This window comes from Leiobunum rupestre, chromosome 11 (genome assembly GCF_980474605.1).
Source record: "Leiobunum rupestre chromosome 11, qqLeiRupe1.1.hap1, whole genome shotgun sequence".
NCBI lineage: Eukaryota > Metazoa > Arthropoda > Arachnida > Opiliones > Sclerosomatidae > Leiobunum > Leiobunum rupestre.
Window position 1 is genome coordinate 27,169,656 of NC_143394.1, and position 14,010 is coordinate 27,183,665.

Here is a 14,010-nt window from a genome sequence, read left to right on the forward strand (position 1 = left end):
TTAAATGTCTCCAAGTTAGCTATATATTTTAGTTACCAAAATAGAATGAATTTGAAAAATTAAAAAGCGATAGATATGTTACAATCTTATTTTAACAAAAAAATGTTTTGGTGCTGCCTAACAGAATTGAGTTCTTCAAAATGAACGAACAAATTATGTTTGAAGAATTGGTAAGTAGCGGTACATGTAAATTAGGAGAGCGCGGAATCAAAATGAATGTAAAAATGTAAACGAAAAAATAAGTGTAAAGTGTTTGAAAGTTTTTAAATAAACGCTAACCCCTCTTGACGGGTTAGCTTAAATAAAAAAAATATATAAATAAATAAATAGATAGATATATTAAAAAATAGATAGATATATATGTTAATAAATAGATAATTAATGAAGAAATAAATATATAATTAATGAATAAATAAATAAATGAATAAATAAGTGAATAAATAAAGGAATGAATAAATAAATGAATAAATAAATGAATAAATAAATGAATAAATAAATGAATAAATAAATGAATAAATAAATGAATTAATAAATGAATAAATAAATGAATAAATAAATGAATGAATAAATAAATGAATAAATAAATGAAAAATAAGTAAATAAATAAATAAATAAATAAATAAAGGGTGAATTAAAAAATTGGTCGGAACAAATTCGAGAATACGTATCAAAATTTCATCTAAAAAATAATAATTTTATCAAAAACTAAACGGTGAAATTACATAAATTGAGGCATTCCCTTAACACAAAATTCATTGCTCCGCTAACAACCTCTTGCTCTTTTCTTCCGTCGCAGAAAGAGGGCATAGTGATATATTTGGGCCGCGAAATGGGCCTGTTCCGTAAACAGGCAATGGCACACAAAAAACTAAGTCTAGACATTTTTAGTTATTTGGTTGCTTAAGGGTGATAGTTTTTCAAGGCTCATTTATTTGCAAATTGGATTTTAGGACCCCTTAATTTCTACGAAACTCATCAGAAACATACTGATTTAAATCTGAACGACACTAAAAAGGTTTAAGTTAATCGAACTCTTATACCACTACTCTAATCGATTGGTGACATAAGTTCGAATCAATTAAAGGAAAAGTTCAGGTTGGGTAAGATTTGGATTTATTTGAAAGATCATGAGAAATTAATTTTTAAACGAGCAAAATTTACCCGCCAAGCGTTCTGCCATTTTGTTTCGCGGTGACGTTTTAGGACTTAAATCACGCGCTGATCGCGCTATAACAGCCCACTGTTCCCTGCGCGCGCGTGCTCCGCGTGCGGTCTGCGGAGGGAATGCGAAAGTAAATGGCAGCTCGCTTGGCGGGTAAATTTCGCTAGTTTAAAAATTAATTTCTCGTCATTCAAAAAAGATACAATTTTACGACTGATATTTTTGAGTTTATTGAAACATGATCTTTCAAATAGACCCAAGTTTTACCCAACCTGGACTTTTCCTTTAAATGATCAAAGCGCAATTATCAAAATAAAAATTGAGTAAAAGGCTCTCGCGTTAGCCAAAAGAAAATTAGTACTTTCGCTGAATGTCTACTTCTCCCTGGGCACCAGTGTACGAGTGTTGGAACACTTCTACAGGCGCGTCAGGCCTATTTTTGGTCAATGTATTTTGCAATCGTATTTCGCCATTTCTTAGTTAAACCATCGGCATGGGGGCGTGCAGCGTCATGGTTTACGGGTGACTTTACGAAGAATAAAAACGAGAAGAAAACAAAGATAGCTTGACGTTTCCAGGGATTCTCGTTAGCCAGAACGATCCTTCGCAGAATTCTGGTTCACTTTCAATCTCTCTTTTTGGGGCCCTACGCACCAGGATGGACCTGCAATATCACCTTAAGATACTTCCAGCATTTTCTCTATTTCTCGAGAAAAATGATAGAATGGGGAACGAGTTCTCACCTGGGATTACCTTTGATAAGGTTCTCTTTGAATTTATTTTGTATGGCAGACTGTAAATGATCATTTCTTCATCGTAATCGCGCCTTCCAAGAAGACCCGATAATAAATATTCTAATAAGACACCCACCTGGGTCCGTCATTCAATTAAAGGGGAACGTCCAAGCTTTTCCAAATATGGCCTTATTTCTGTATCAAAAGATTAACAAGACGTTCAGTATACTAACACGTCCTTTTTTTGTCTTGAAAAAATAGCCTTTGGCCCCCAAAAAGTTGAAACGAAAAATAACACCAGGTGTTTGGGTTTGAATTTTCGCCGCCATCTTAGGGGCTGCCGCCAGCGCCCCTAATCCCGTATGAGCGATTTGCGAACTATCCTAACTTTTGAAATCGCTCAATTTGGCTTAGGTCTCTTATAACTGGAAAGCGCCGCGCGTGCAAATTAAAAAATAAAAAATCTTTCGCATCTACAGCAGCGCGAGCTTTTTTTTTATCAATTTTAATCAAGAGATTTTGCGATTTCGCGATTTCGTCAGAGATTTCTTCTGAAGTGTACGGGATTTTGTACAAATGTCCGACCCCTCGAGCTGCGTTCTCCTTGTGTTTGTTGCTCCTAGATAAAACAATATCACAATATACTTTTGATTAATTTTAATTCAAATTGAGAGTATAAGGATAAAATCAATCGCACTTTCAGAAGAAATTATTTCATTCAAAGAGTCAAAATGGATTAAATCTGTTAAAAATATGCGTTTGATTAACGGATTTTTAAATTAAAAACCAGATACATAAACGTATTCAGATAAGACTAATAGATTTTATACGATCTGTACAAAACAACAGTACGAGAATATAAAAATATGGAACATCTGGGGTAGTCATTTCTGCTACTGTCAAACATTATGTTTAGAAGATGAAAACGCAACGCGGTTTAAGGATCTTCAACACACAAACGTATACGCGAAACGGTTCTTTATGATAATAGATAAATAATAGTGTCGCGAACCGGAACCAGCCGATAGCTGACGCCTCTTAGTACTCCACTTGCCTCACTATCCCTTCATAAATGGTTCTTAAGACGACCGCGAGATGGGGTGCGCGGGAGGGCCGTGAAAAACACTGTTGGAGGAGAGGAGATTAGTCTGGAAAAGCACCGTGTCCGCCCCTCCAATTTTTATCGTCGCCCTGGGACTCCTTTGAACCCCTTAAAAAAGTGACGCGCCACTAAAAAAAAGACATTACCTTAAATATTTCCCACACCAGGGAATCAAAGCTCCACTTTGCAACAAACCATTTAACGAAAAAGAATGCGCCTTTGATGTTCATCTAAACACGATTTGGCTTTCATTGGTCGGAAACATTACTTCCTACGAGGATCCCTCGTAACGGATATATATTAAAGCGAAATAAGATTAAACTTAGATTAAACTTAAAGGAAAAGTCCAGGTTGGGTAAACCTTGGGTCTATTTGAAAGATCATGTTTAAATATTCTCAAAAATATCAGCCGTAAAATTGTATATTTTTTTAAAGACGAGAAATTAATTTTTAAACGAGCGAAATTTACCCGCCAAGCGAGCTGTCATTTTCTTTCACCTTCCCTCCGCAGACCGCAAGCGGAGCAAGCGCACGCAGGGAACAGAGCGCTGTTAAAGCCTAAAACGTCACCGCGAAACAAAATGGCCGATCGCTTGGCGGGTAAATTTGACTCGTTTAAAAATTAATTTCTCGTCATTAAAAAAAGATACAATTTTACGACTGATATTTTTGAGTTTATTTAAACATGATCTTTCAAACAAATTCAAATCTTACCCAACCTGAACTTTTCCTTTAAGATTAAACATATTGTTGTCATCTGTTTACGTACCCTACCATATTGTGTCGCGGAACTAACAAGGAGAGTACCCGAGGTGTTTATTGCCGATTTTGTTCAAAGTCGGGTGATTTGCCATGGAAACCAAAAATATTTTTGACCACGCGCATTACGAGAAATAACGTAAAATGTGGAATGAAGTAAATTTGGGAGAGCAAACTTTCCACGTACGCGACTGCGCGAACCGCGGTAAATTCAGGGCCGTAACCAGGGGGGGGGGCGGTCGGGCCGTGCCCACCCTGGACCGTATGGTTGCATGTACAATTTTTTATTTATTTTTTATTTGTTTCCATTGCGTGCCCACCCTGAAATCAAATCCTGGTTACGGTGCTGGGTAAATTTAAAGCATTCATCATAGATTAACTAAGTAGCTACCGGTCGCCATGTCTTCTAACTTTTCGAAGCACACCTACAAATTACTTAAAATATAAACTTTACGTTTAACTTCCATACGTGGGAAACAACAATCAAAATTGATAAGCTTTGTAACATTGAGTGCGTTGTAATCTTAAACAGAGGATGACGGGATCTATGGAAGAATAGGATTAAGTTAGTTAATCCATGTATGGTCTAATGTAAAATTTTAATACCAAATTATTACTAAGCCTTTGTTTTAAAAATTAACATAAATACTTGACCTTACATGAAACAAATCACTAGGTAAATATAAACAAAAACTTAAAATACCTTCTACCACACCTTTCTATTTAAAATTAAGTTAAAATGCCACGGTGCTTTCAATAATTAAAACTAACAAATTCAAATGAACTAACTAACAATGAAATACAGCTAAATCCAAAGCTGACTCTGATGACCTCGAAATTGGTCGTACTTTTAAAATAAATTGAAAATATTCGATGGCAATACGGACCCTACTTCCGCGCTGCCCTCCAAAACTTTACTGTAGCCAAGAAAAAAACCGTAACTTCTGCCAGTGGCCATATCAAGGGGTTTTTTACGCGTGCGGCTTATCCTTTAGCGCAGCTACTTGGTTAATCCATGATTGGCTGTCGAAGAGTATGGATTTAATCCCTCCGCGACCACCTCCAACATTTGTATAAAACGTAGACTTAGAAAGTACAATTTAAAAATTATAGCAACTCTTTAAAAATTTTAAATGTTGTTGACAAAATTTTCCTCAGGTTATCATTAATTCACGCATTTAGATGGTTAAAAAAGAGCAATTGAGGTAATTTGAGGAACGTAAGCTACTGATTTGAGCCAAGGCTTAAAAATACCGCTCTCAAATGGGACGCGAAAACGAGCGCGATGTATCCACGCTTCGTGCCTCGGTTGCATAAGCACTGCGAAGTTGCGCCTCAACGGATAGAATGTTTTCCGTATGATATCATTCCAAGCAGCATTATGCATTCATGGTAAACCCGTATTAAAGCAAGTAATCCCCAAGATTACATCATAAACATCCCGTATAGTACCGCGCCCTCTCGACGCAGTTGCGGTGCAAATTATTTAAATTTTATCAAATGTGCCTTGTATTGTGTGAAGACCCCATTTGTCATGGGCACCAATAATAAAGTTTTTATTTTGAAAAAAAAAGAAGTGAACATTGTTAATTTTCCGGAAAAAATAAAATGCGGAAACATTTCAAGAAAATTTTCCGCAAATCGGAAAAATAAAAAATTGAAACATAAATTACTTTTTAAGGGTTTTGAATGTTTTTAACTTTTTATCGATATAAAATGTCTATTATCAGTAAACATACTAATAAACATTAATAGTGTTACATTGTCAACCAGTTTAAACTAGTCTAGAGGTTTAGTTTTACTTTTAGATTAAAAAAAATGAGGCCAAAATGCCGCTTTATTTAAATTTGCAAAACAATATATTAGACTTATCATGGAATGAAATCGTTTTTGTATTTTGTCAGAAAAATACGCAAAATTTTCCGGTAAAAAAGGCCTCGGTCATTTTCCGCGGAAAATTTTCCGATTTACAACACTAAAAAAACGTTTGACCGGTGAATTAAGAAATTTATTTGAATTTGAGAAAAATAATATTTGTTTAAATTTGTACACTTTACTGTTTGTTGAATCGAAAAGATGTTTAAAATAATTGACGAAATAAAAATGTTCCTTAGGCCACCGTCATAACACACCGAAAGTGATACATACGTAATAGAACTGGATCCGCGTTGAAGTAACTATTCAAATAAACGTAAGTTTATTTCTATTAGTACGTGGAAAGTCTTAACCAATGAGGCCTTATGCACTAGCAAAGACATTTCTCGAGCCATTGAGGTTCCACATGAGCCGCCACTCGCTTTAAGCCAGTCCAGGAACGTTAGGTCCGTACAAAATTCGCTGTGTGTAATTCGCGTAAATGCACGTTCTCCTCAAAATGTTTTTCCTACTCACTTAATCTTTGTAAAATAAAAACCTAAAAAATAAGTTATCGTTTAAGCTCGTAATTTAAACTTTCAGGGGTTTGGAAGGATTTCGAAACAAAATACTGAAACCAGTTGTAAAATGACAAAATATAGTTTGGCGCTTAAAATTGGGTTTAGATTATGATTTATGGGGAACGTCCTCCAGCCGAAGAGGAGCTGCCCCTACTCATTCTGTATCCCCGACGGTGAATACCTTATAGCTCAAGAGGAACGTCCACCTCTCATATTTCAGGCCCTAAGGTTAATCCTCACGAGCTCCAGAGTAGAAGCCCTAACTTTTATATTTTATGCCCTACGGTTAATCCTCACCAGCTTAAGAGGAGCGGCCCCCTTTTATATTTTATGCCCTACGGTTAATCCTCACGAGCTCCAGAGTAGAGGCCCTAACTATTATATTTTATGCCCTACGGTTAATCCTCACGAGCTAAAGAGTAGAGGCCCTAACTGTTATATTTTATGTCCTACGGTTAACGACTTTGATTTGCCTCCCTTCGAAAAGGAGCGACATCCTCAGGCATTTCGTTTCCCCAACGGTAAATCCCTATTCCCCTCTAGAGGTACTATAGGGTCCCGTGGACGAAATCCAGAGGTCCATTTCAGCAAAGATAATATAACTACGTACCCTAGATTCGAAATCAAGGCGTTTCTCTATAGCGCGTTTTCTCGTGAGGCTTTTACTGAGTTCGCGCCGGAAGTCGGAAAAATCGGGCTCCATAGCAGGGTGAGAAATAAGGAATTTCAATGGATAATCCAAGATTATATTACTCTTATTTAGTTGTCTTTCGTTTAGAAATTTTTTTAGAGCTACAGGCATGATCCATTATTGTTTTAAAACAATAGAACGCAAAAATAGCTGGTATCTTGAAAACCGCAAGTCAAAAACCACGGCGCAATTTTCACTAAGACTTTACGTTTTAACTAGATGTCGGTAGCCCTGCCAGCTCCACGGAGGCAGTGTTTTTAAGAGCCTGCGTTTACATGCAAGCAGCTTGATTTCGAATCTAGGGTACGTAGTTATATTATCTTTGTTTTCACTAAAGCGAGTATCCCTCTTGCGTTCCCCTCTCTCCCTTTCTCCCTTTGCAGATATCCAATCGTGTTTCTACGTTTCATAAAGGTTTCAGTTTAAATGAAATTAGATTTTTTACCAACGAATGAGTCCGGCAAGCGCCGATAGATCGCGCTGCTGGGTTAAAAATGACGCCGACCAAACTAAGAGCATTCGCGTTATTTAACGGGATCACAACACTACGACGGAAGCCGCGACTTAGCTAGATACCTCGGAGACTAACGAAGGTACCCGACGTTAATTCGAGGGGAACCGTTTCCCCAAACACCTTCAAACTTTACCCGATTCCCATCGCCTCGCCGTAAGTACCAGCTACGCCTCGGACATTATAAGAAGGGGCCGTGGCGGGATTTAAAGCGAAGCATTTTAGAAGCGCGGCCGATGAGGGGAGTCTATAGAGTGACGCGTAAGGCCGGCCGAATGTGGCGCACTCGAGGGGCATTCGGCGAGGACGGACACCCTTTTCGGCGGGGGTTGGAGGGGTGACCCATGATTCTGGTCTCGTCTTTTAACTCGAGCCGCGCGCATAATTAATCACCGGCGAGTCTTAACGAGATCAATTTGAGAGGAGAGCCCTGTGGGCTCCCGTGTCGTCGAAAACTGCTCCTGTCCCCACCGCCGGAAGACGCGGAGCGGAGTGCGTACGCGGAGAGTTCAATATTATTGAAACAAGAGCGAAAGACCATTTGCCTTTAACGATCAACCCCTGCCGGCGCTTTCGCGCGAAGCCCCCCTTTGGAAGTAAGGACTGTTAGAGACGCCGATGGATAGAGGGCGGCTTATAATTGGCTTCGAAACAAGCCACCCTTTCTCGTCTCTCCTTATTTGCAAACTTCCCGACGAGTGAGATGGCTGTTGGCTGGCACGTTTGCTGAATAGAGACGCGGATTGCAGCCTACGCCGTTATCGATTTGCCAGCTTTTATTTCAAAGTCAAAAATGGGGTGTAAATTTTAAACGACTTGGCCTATATTTATACTCGGCACTCGCGGTAATTTCACTCGATATAGAAGGATATAAATTATCCACCCACCTCGAAAAAGGGAAATTTACGTCAATTGTCATCACTGTAGGCCCACTCGGACAGATCCGAGTCTCTAGATAATAATAATGATAGGCATTTTCCTACCATCACAAATCGTAGGGTTACGCTTCGACTAATAAATATACTTTGGACCGTTACGGCTCTCTCAAAAGGTAGAAACGTTTACTAGCGTCCCCCTACTGGAGAGAAAATGCGTCACTATAATGCCACCGGGTGCTATCGTGTTCTCCTGTGAGGCCTATTTTTTCCTGAACACTTTGTATTTTTTAATTGAAAATCTTCTGCTAGCGTTGGCTCATTTTTCCAGATAGAGTCCTGAACACTTAGTATTTCTTAATTGAAAATCTTCTGCTGGCGTTGGCTCTGTGTACTCTGAAAAGCCAGAATTATTGGCATCGAAAAGTTATTATTTATAAGCCCATATCCAATTTCCCAACCAATCATATGGCATGAAAAAAGCGCAATACAATTGTTTTCGTCATCTTTTTGAGCTAGTGGCGCCTCATACTTTCACGAATCTAAAATTATAATGACTTCAGTAAGGTTTAAGGAAGTGGGTGGAATTCTGGAATCTATATTAGAATTATTTCCTCATCTTCAACGTTATCTTTTTAAAAAAGGCCTTTGAAGATACAGACATTTTCCAGACCAAAGCCGAAATGTAATCTTAGGATATATTCCGATGTTTCCATTTAAAAGCGCGGCCTAGCGTAAGTATACGGCGATTGGCGAGTGTGAGAAAATTAAGAAACGCGCAAAATGGACCATGGTGGAAGAGAGGCGGAGTTAATGCCAATTGCCGCCGACAGATGGTAATAACGGCCTGACTACCAAAGACGGACGTAGTCATCGGCAAACTCCGAACGCCCGTATAAACGTTAGCTTCTTACGATTCCGACGTACCGTAGTAGGACGAAAGTAGCCCCTGCAAATTTGCGGCTAACGGATAGATTAATACCGAAGCCGCGTGGGTCACGGCCAAATAACGATTAGAGCTCGTGGACCCCCTCTCGAGACATCGCCTCGAATCACGACGTCACTTGGAAACTCTTTCCAGACCAGATAACTCTAATTCGAGCGTACTTTACTCCCTCGACGGCTTTCGTTTATCTATCCGGTGACTTATTTGAATGGGTATAGGCTGGAGGAGGTTCAAAAAATCTCGTGTATGGAAAAGGCAATTTCTCCGTAACAACGGGAAAGGCGGCTAAACTGCCCTTCGGTGAGGCGGTTCGCCTCTCGGCCGGGCCGCAGCTGTTACCTCAACTCGTTTCGGCTTTGAGGTGTAATCCACCTATTTTTTCAGACTCGTTCGGTAAAAGGTCAAACCGAATATTTTATACTCGCAACCCTTCCTCCGATACAAAGTTAGCTGCGTACTGCTTTTTTAGTAAATAGATATTAGCTATAGTTTCGCACTGGCGTCATCTGATATTCTTGGTAAAGGTGGGGTTTGAAGAAAATAAAGCTACAACTAGGTTTAAACTAGCCGCTTGCGTTTCCAAGTGACCAGTATTGATCAAGAAAAACAAGGCTACCCAAAATGTATCTATTACCCCAGCTAAAATCGGAAGATTTAAAACGCATTGTTCGCAATTATTTATTAAATCTAATTTAATTACTACGAATAGACTTTTAATCAAAGTTTTTAATTATATTGCTAATAAATTTATAGACTTATCAAAAAGTTTACAATTGTAAACCCTGATATCTATTATAGTCGACAATTGGTCTACAACAGGATACACGAATGAGTCAGTTATACAAGAAACGCGAGGGTAAAAAGACGTTGAATTTAAAATATTCAACAAAGGCGATGAAACAAGGGGGAAGGGTAACACCGTAGTTCGTCCAAGACCCATTTTGCTTGTTTTAAAAAGAAATGAATACATTAATCAAATCCTTCTTACCGATATCCTCCAAAAATATTAGACTTGCTTTTAAGGATTAATGATAAGGGCAATGGTGAGAAGTAATTTAAATTACTACATTTAAATATAAGTATTAAAAATACAAAGTGGTAATTAACAGGTGTTGAAATTGGAAAAAGTGGAAAATATGGCATATAAGGGAAATAAATAAATTAACATCAATTATTTTCAAAAGTAAATTTAACTCGGCATTTACCAGTAATATTCATAATTAGCTAAGCTAATACCCAAAGCACCACCTTAGACCCAATTTATTTGGTGACTTTTAAAGCCTGTAAACAGGTGGCCGGGATACAATACGTAGGGGGGTGGTGGCAAGCCCTTCATAACCCGCCAGCCAACAGCTTGCTACACTAACTATTACCGTTAACCGTAACCAGGTTTCGTGGAAAGGGAAAGCAAAGAAAAAACCCTTTAACCAGTTTTTATTAATAATTTAATCGATTTACTAAAATATTGTTCACTATTTACCCATTTTACCGCTATTAACAGTTATTAAGAATAATTTAAATGCTTTTAATATCAATAATATTTAGTATTTTATTTTCATCATTTAAAAAGCTATACTTACATTCAAGTTATAAATATCGCCAAAAATTTAAACTTATCTGATGTTTCAAACAACTGATTTATTTAATTTTTTGGTCAAATGAAAAGTGCAAATTTTATTTTATGATTGTTTTTTATGTACTACCAATTTAAGAAAGTTTGTAACCAAGAACATTATCATACTTGATAAAATAAGATGGTTTGTGATTAGATATGGAACGCACTGTTATTTAATAAAAACCAATTCATTTTAAGGTAGAGCCATCGACAGTTAATTCCAAGTGTCTGGATCTATTAACTAAATTTAATTGAGCATAATTATACCAAGCGAAACGTAAAATTACAAGTTTGAAAAAAAAGAAAGGTGGTCTTAGTAAATAATCTAATGGGAAAGAGATTATTCGGGAGTAAAAGTACGCCACAAAAAAGGAAGAAGAAGGAACGGAGGTCAAAAAGCGAGCATATACGCTGCAACCAATTAGTGGACCCTATTTTGCCGAAGAAGCTAGTAGAATTTCTTTGATCCGGTGTCCCCTCTTCAACGACATCCCGCATTCCAATCGAGCGGAACTCCCTTTGGTGGCACTGTCGCCTCTTAATACCAGCCAGTACATCGCGCTCGCGGTCAAAGTTCACTACTAACTAGGAAACCGCAAATTAAAAACCACTCCCTAGCTCTCTCTCTCTCGGTCTCCGGCTTACGTACAGGGTGTCCCGAATGTTCTCCGCCTACGCTTTTGTTGAAAGCTTTTGATCCGATTCTTTGGGAAACCAACACATTTCACTCGAAAATAGGTGGTTCTGAAAAAGAAAACCTGAAGTGTAAGTTTCTTATTTTGTTTATCATTCGTCTTTCTTAAAGGGAGTAGAGCCCTCCTTGTTTGGTAGGGTGCGCCATAGCTTCTCTCTTTTCTCGCTCATGGCGCTAGTCTAGAACGAGAGTAGAAACACCCAATTCTTCCATTAGAGGAAGCGTACCCGCCCTGAAGAGATTTTATTACTTGAAACCTTTATTGGTTCGTATTTAGTGTTTATTTTTTAAATGAACCCTTAATTAACATATAAATAACAATATCCGAGCTATAAATGAATTATTTTCATTATAGTTTGGATATTTATTCAAATATTATTTCTTAATAATGAGGTACGTGGTTTTAGATTCACGAAAGTCGTTCTATTAGATATGAGAAAATAAAGCACTTCCAAAGCGGGGATACTTTCAGGGTTATAATTCCTCAAAAACCACTGTATTTCAAACTACATATAACATGTGGTTAGAAAAATGAGAGGAGGGAATATTGTATTGACCCAAATTCCTGAAAAGTATATACTCCCTTCAAAGAGAAACAAAATATTCGGTCTGAATTCCAAGTAACTCCTCCCCTTCCGTACCTCGTGATAATACATTCGACCAATCATAATTTGGCATTTTCTGCTCTTTTCACGAAATTAAAACGATTCTGTAGCCCTTTAAGGCTAGTTCCAATTTTATAGTGGATCAATTAATTTCGCATTTCGCTCACCAGGTTTAACCGGGGTTTTCATGGTAGCTTGTAATATGTAAGCGAAAAGATTGGGATATTTTAATTTTGCGTGAATTCTTACTTTTTTTCTTTAATTTTCGCGCTGAAACCGCCACCCACTCGCTTTCTGTTTTCATAGCCGTGGATTTGTAGTGTGTTGTGCAAACATTTTACCGTGTTTGCATAAATATGTAATCAAATAAGGTGTTTCATTTTAACAATTTCACCTAGGAGCAACAAACACAGCACCCCACACAAGGAGAATGCAACCCGTCAAACGTCGTGCATTTTATTGTGTACATTTTTCATTGGTTAGACGATTTAGCGCCTGCTGCCGTCGGAAGGGGAAAATTCGGAAATTGTCTTCCCCCTTTCCGTAAAAGCTCGTCCAATTAAATTTGTACACAACACTGCATTAGCGTGTTTAAAGGCTAGCTGCGTTCTCCTTGTGTTTGTTGCTCCTACATTTCACAGTGGTTTTCATGGTGGGCTACTAGTAATTTTGGTAAATATGACAAATTAACCAGTTTCCCATTGGCTGGATGAAGACACATGGGCAGACGTTCCGATTGACACTTTAATTTGGCGTGAAAATAGCTGCTAGTATGTGATCGACTCTTGACTTGAAGCGAGTCTTCCGATCTAGTTTCGCACGCCACTATAACACAAAATTCAAGCGTGAATGAAAACTGAACTATTTTGAACTATTTCAAGCTCACGACCAATTTCTACACGCTAAAACAGAAGATCTTTTACTTGGCCCTAGTTTCGATTTTCCATAACGTTTCTATTCCCTTTAATGTATTAGAGAAAAATAGTTCACCTGATTTTTGGGCGCATCTTTTGTAAAATTTCAGTACAGTCAAAGCTACGAAAAAGGGGGCTAATTCTGGAACACTTTTCGTCCATTTGGTTCAGTGTCAACTTTTTCGTAATAAACTAACCCTTTAACAGTCCATAAAACGGTTATTTTCTTCTTTACTCTTTGTCAATCCCTCGTCGATTTTAACGTCTTACTAATTTTTCCGACATTTTATAGGTTGCCGTTTCGATCATTTGATGAAAACATAAAGGTATCGCTAAAACGCTACCTTAGTTCTGAAACCAGGAATCTCAAACAATTGAATTTGTGTAGAACATTTAATTTTAATTTAAATACTAATAATAATTAAAATTAATTTTAAATTATGTGTATTCAAATACTGCAACATAGTATAAAGCAATGCTTCTTAAAATTGTAAAAAAAAAATTAACTTTAGAACTACAATTTCTAGAAGAACGTAAAAAAATGCAAATTTAAGTAAGTCGATTTAACTATACGAGCTACTATTTTCAATATATTTAGTGTAAACGAAGGTTGAAATACTTTCTCGAAAACTTCAAAAAAGCAAGTTCGAGTAAGTCGAGTTACCTGGTTTTCGAAACTACGGTAGCCAAATATAAAAATGACAGTTCTCAAGCTAAAATTTTAGTTAATACAAATTTATACCAGTATTTGCCGAAGTCGGTGGGGAATTTTGTCATTATTTTTTTCACTTGGAAAATGATTCTTGAACATTTTTTTTTAATTATTACCAAAACTTCATTATGTCAACCTCATTTTGTAATGTAACGTCCCTGTTTTTTGTCCCATCTCAATCTGAAAAATAGTTCTAAAAAATAGAAAGATTTTGGTGGTGATTATTAATTTCTTTCTACGAGCGACAGAGGTCTC